Below are 6,000 nucleotides of genomic sequence, written 5' to 3'. Positions count from 1 at the left end.
TGAGGTCGTGAGGGTGGAGTCCCCATGATGGAGTTCTCTGTCTCTCTCTCCTTCTCTCTGTCTCTCTCTGATACAGTGAAAAGGTGTCTGTCTGCAATTCAGGAAGGAGACGCTCACCAGACACCGATCCTGCTAGCACCATGATCTTGGACTTCTCAGCCTCCAGAACTGTCAAAACCATGAGTAATAAATGCCTGTTGTTTAAGTCACTTAGTCTATGGTCACATGTTGTGGCAGCTGGAACTGATTAAGACAATGGAGCACTCAGAAGGCACTGCTGTAGGGGTCAGGCAACTTGGGCCCTAGCTCAACCACTAACCTTGTTGCCTGTGTCACTCTCTAAGGTCACTGAGGAAGTTTGATTTGCTTAGGTTTGGGGTGAGGCTCAGCTGTGGGATGACAATGTCTGTTGAGCACATTCACTGATTCTTTTTGAAAGCTGAAAGTTTAGTGTTTTATTTTTTAATATCAAAAAGTTGCTTCACTTGAGGACACGGGGAGGGGGAAGGGTAAGCTGGGACAAAATGAGAGAGTGGCATGGACATATACACACTACCAAATGTAAAGTAGATAGCTAGTGGGAAGCAGCTGCATAGCACAGGGAGATCAGCTCTGTGCTCTGTGACCACCTAGAGGGGTGGGATAGGGAGGGTGGGAGGGAGACACAAGAGGGAGGAGATATGGGGATATATGTATATGTATAGATGATTCACTTTGTTATAAAGCAGAAACTAACACACCACTGTAAAGCAATTATACTCCAATAAAGATGTTAAAAAAAAAAAAGTTGCTTCTCCATCAAAACTACTACATCTAAATGCCATGTATATTTTGTACCTTATCTGTGACAGCCCAGCATCTTGCCACTCTTAAGTCATTCACTCTGGTGCTTGGATAACAAGCGAGGAAACCAACTCGGAAAGAGTCAGGGCTAAATGTTGAAGGGGGTGGGTAGAGAAAGGAGAAAGCCTGAGAGTAGGTGACTGTGTTTGAAGCTGTGAATACATTTATTTTTGATTTTCCTTTTTTGTATATGAACAACATTCTATTTGACTGAAATTAGTATTTAGTAAATCATAATCATGGGCCAGATACTTGGCTAGGATCTGGAAATTAAATGATAAATAATATTGCCATGGTCCCAGCTGTCAAAGAGCTAGGATCTCTCAGAGGAAATACAATGAAGCATATGCATACAATAGGCCATATGCAGTCTCAAAGGTAGAATGCAGAAGAGGCATGGAACCCAGATATGGGAAACAGAGAAAGACACAGCCTAGAAGAAGAGATGTCTCAGTTGAGACTGTTGCCATCTAGTTATAATTTTTCAGTGGTAGTTGAATGGCATGAGGTTGATGGGCCATAATTTACTCAAATGTTCTTTAATTGTGAAAAATTTAGTTCCCTCTCTCTCTCCTCTCTATTGTAAATAATAACATTATTAACCATCGCTAGAAAGTCATTTGTCACTATAGTAGGCCTCATTTTTACCTATCAGATGAGCTGGTCTCATGCTGATGTGGTTTATCTAAGGGGAGAACTCTTCTGTCTCTAAAGTAATATGAAATACAACCTTATGCAGGTGATTTCACTTTGCAGACTGTAGACAGGCAAAAACACACATCTCTGGACCACTTCTGACCAACAGCCTGACACATAGACATTTCTTCCTTCCAGTAATCAGCATATATACAAGGAGACTGAATTCACTGTAGACTTCATTTAATTAAAGCATAACTATGATAGTATATTTTCATATGATTTCATTTAAAAAATCATGTAACTCATTCTAAGATCAAAAAGAAAGGATTTTGGACTAGCTGCATTTTTAAAAATATCTGTGCCATTGTTCATTGAGTAGAAGTGTTTCGGGTATTATCTGTGGTTTGTATTAACTGTGCTTTTTCTCCACTGGGACATACAGTAATTGAAAGCTGAGTACAGACTTTATGACTGTTTTTGAATTGATCGAATCATCTTAGAGTTGCTTTCTAAAGCTTAATTAATGCTTCTTAAATGCTTTAAGATCACATTAAAAGCACTGAAAGAAAGTTTTATTCTAAATTCTGAAATATTAGACTTCCACGTTATATCTACATAGAATATAAGATTTCTTTTATGTCAAAATCTGCGAAAGCAAAGTAGGAAAAGAAAGAATTGAGAGGATGATCTTCTCCAAAATAAAACATAAATGAGGACACTTCCACTCTGCTCCTTGTGCAATGAATTACCTAGGAGAATCATTCCTGTCTTCAAAGCTCCTGTAATTTACATCCTAGAATTCATAATGCCTAGAATCATTCTGTGCCATGCTTACTAAAAGATGACCTCCAACATTCAATCAGAGAAGTTTCCTATGCAATTTACTCAAAGCCTGTAAGCATAAAGGAAAAAAAAAACAATGCTAAAATACTCTTCCTGAATCCTTATGCACAGTTTCCACCTGTATAATAAATGAAATAAAGAGATTCTACTTTCTTTGTTAATATTCTCTTTAAACCAATGGGATGCATACACCTCAACAATAAATTACATTAGCTGGATTTCATCATCAGTTATGAGGAAGATACCATTTAATTTTTTAAATTATTTGAAAAATAGATCATTTTTCTACCTGAAATGGCTAAAAATCATAATAATAACAATTCCCTTTATTCATTCTGTTCAGGATAAAAACCTTTGTTGAAATGTTAGGCAACTATTTTGTTTTTGTCATATTCTTTTGTGTTCAAGACATTCAACAGAATAATTGTTCAAAGAAATGACAAGAATATAATCTTAAGTAAGAAAAAAATCTTGGCTCGGGACCATTTTGCTATGTAGATGTGTATGTAGTAAGGGCTTTTAAAAAGTTAATTAAAAACTGAATTGCTGGGCTTCCCTGGTGGCGCAGTGGTTGAGAATCTGCCTGCCAATGCAGGGGACACGGGTTCGAGCCCTGGTCTGGGAAGATCCCACGTGCCGCGGAGCAGCTGGGCCCGTGAGCCACACCTACTGAGCCTGTGCGTCTGGAGCCTGTGCTCCGCAACAAGAGAGGCCGCGATAGTGAGAGGCCCGCGCACCGCGATGAAGAGTGGCCCCTACTCGCCGCAGCTAGAGAAAAAGCCCTCGCACAGAAACGAAGACACAACACAGCCAAAAACAAATAAATAAATTAATTAATTAAAAAAAATTGAATTGCTAAAAGGGATTCAAAATCATGATGGTGATTCAGGAAATTAAATGGGACCATTTTCCAAGAGAGAAAAAAATTAGTACCCAAAGGACCACCGTTTCTTATTGTTTGCAATACCATCCCTCACCACCCTCTACCACCAGGATCTCCTCTCCAAGGCCCATCTCAAATGTCCCTTTTCCTGATTAATTTTTTTTGGCAAACCTAAACAGAGTTAGTCACTCCCTTCTGAGTGCCAGGCCATGGACTGAGTGCTAGAGATACCAAGACTAATAGGAAACAGTCTCTGTTCTGCCCTGAAATGGGGGAGAAAGCCATGAATAGACAAATTACAGTCCAACAGAGAAAGTGTTCATAGAGCAATATGATCAAATGCGCTCAGGTAAAAAGAAGAACATATATTTATGATCTTGATATTTCCACAGTACTCTCTCCATACTTCTACTATACCAGTTTATTTGTATTCCGGTCAATCTCCACACTAAACTGGGAGTTCCTTCATTCATTCAAAAACACACATTTAGTTTCCATTACATGCTTGACATTGTGCTAGGCACACCAAACATTATTGTCTGGGTTCTGATCCAAACGTAACCCTTGCCGTAATGAATGCAGAGCCCAGCACAAGCCCAACAAATACATAATAAGAGTCTGACACACTTTGGTTGAATAAACAAACAAACAGACTGAATGAATTCATGTTGACAAATAGGAGAGGCTTTGGAAAGCAGAATGGAAAAAAATACATGTTTGATTTAACTAGGCAGGAAGTTGAAGTTGATGCCCACCTGGGTGCAGGGAACCTGCTTTTTTGTTTTGTCCTTCTCGGTACTATACCTATAACTTATGCGTCACTTGGGAGAACTTAGCTTTTTTAAACTCCTGGATCTTGATAAAAATTAAAGAAAATCAAAGCAAAGTGAAGGAACTAGAAAAGAGTTTGTAGCAGTTACTATAAAGAACTTTCTCTGTTCTCAGAGATTTAGCATGAAAAATGGGAATTTAAACATGAATTTTAATAATTTTGGAAAAATGTTTATAGCAGCCTTAGTCCTAATAGTTGAAAACAAGAAACAACCCAAATATTCATCAACAGGTTGATGGACAAATTCTAATAACTTTATACTAAAATAAAAAGAAATAAACTTCTGATACAACGTAACGACATGCATGAACCTCAAAAACATTATGTTGAGTGAAAAATGCCAGACACAAAAAAGTTCATACTGATTGATTACATCTATACGAAGTTCAAGAAAAGGCAAAAATAATATATGTGACAGAACAGTGGTCACCTTGGAAAGTAGAAGAGGAACTGACTGGGAAAGAGCAGAAAGGAACTTTCTGGGATGATGAAATGTTCTAATATCTTGTTTTCAGTGGTGATTACACGGATATATACAATTGTCAAAATTCACTGCACTAAGCCCTTAAGATTACTGCATTGTACGTAAATTATACCACAATAATAGAAAAAAAGCCTTATGAATACTGCATATCTTCTAATCATGGATTCCTTCACAGAATTTTTATTTAAAATGGAATCTTAAGATCCTCATCTTCATATTACAGAATTTTTAACATGTTTCTTAAAATCTCTATTATTTTTGTAAATTACACCACAATATGTATACAAGTAAAATGTTTAGTGCAGATCAGATATGGCACTAAACCAACTAATGATAGAGCTTTTGCCCTATCAGACTCTATTCAGAAACCAGAGGAACTTGGTTTGATATATTCCTTTTTTGTGAATTAGTTCAGGCGGCTCCTTCATAAGCACTCACACAGATTTCAGGGATATGTAAAAGACGTCTGTTTTGAGTTATTGCCCTTGGAGGTGGTGAGGCTTTATGCTGACTCATTCACACCCTCTCACCTGACCTCCCATAACCCAGCACATATATCTGTAAAGCAGTTGGTGCAGGTTAGGGATTTAATCTGTGGTGACTGGAGCTGAGGCTCTCTTTCACTAAGTGTATTTGCCTGTATGGAAATGAGAACCCTGACCTTGGCCTCATTAGCACTCTCTTCCAAACAGCTAAGTGAATCAGCCGCTGGCACATACAAATAATAAACCGAAAACACGTTGGGTTGAGAGTGATATTAAGGTGCACAGAAGGCCATTCTTTTCCCTTTAATCCCCTGGTGATATGAAGCAAATTTTCAAGCTCTCTCATACCCAGAATCACAGTTCCATCCTTACTGCTGCCCTGCTTTTGCCTTCTGTGCCCCCAAAACAAATATACAAGTAGGAGGTATGACTTTCTCAGTCCATACCAAAGGGTTTATGTGAAATGTCACAATACTTCATTTTGTTCCTAAATCAAAATAGATCTGAAGATAAGTCCTCATCTCACTGGGCCTCTCAGTGCTGTGAGAAAGCCCCTGAGAACTTACCTAGGTCACGTCAGTTGGATGAAGCCCTCCTGTCTTCAGTCCACACCAGTCACCATCCGTGGGCTCAGTGTCCGAGCTCTCGCACTCCCTTAAGTTCAGGCAGCTCTGCTGATTCCTGCCAAGCTTGCACAGAACACTCTGCCAGCGCTGAAAGGCCCAGAGTCTAAAGTCCAGTCTGTCTAGGGGCACCACACAGTCTTTCCTCTCCAAGTTCTTCCCCAGGGTGCTTCAAGGGAGCTGGGCATGGGTCTCTGCTACGTGAAGAACAAACCAAAGACCACCATTCTTTCGCAGTCTTAACGAGTTTCTCTTTCTCTCTGCTTCTATCACTCCTAGGATAGGGTTTGGGGAGGAGGAAAGGAGGAGAGAAAATAAAACAAGAATATGTAAATTGACATTTCAATTATACAAACATATGCACATAT

The 6,000-nt window shown here is 39.0% G+C and overlaps 1 long non-coding RNA gene across 1 annotated transcript in view; it reads right to left on the bottom strand.

Moving 5' to 3' along the window:
* LOC103007533 (uncharacterized) overlaps positions 1-6,000 on the bottom strand; it is a 118,617-nt gene that overhangs the window by 4,729 nt on the left and 107,888 nt on the right. The window contains exon 2 of the long non-coding RNA XR_450258.3: positions 5,576-5,907. This is a non-coding gene — a long non-coding RNA (uncharacterized LOC103007533). The remainder of the gene's footprint in view (positions 1-5,575; positions 5,908-6,000) is intronic.

This window comes from Balaenoptera acutorostrata, chromosome 4 (genome assembly GCF_949987535.1).
Source record: "Balaenoptera acutorostrata chromosome 4, mBalAcu1.1, whole genome shotgun sequence".
Classification (NCBI taxonomy): Eukaryota; Metazoa; Chordata; class Mammalia; order Artiodactyla; family Balaenopteridae; genus Balaenoptera; species Balaenoptera acutorostrata.
This window is presented reverse-complemented; position numbering and strand designations above follow the sequence as displayed.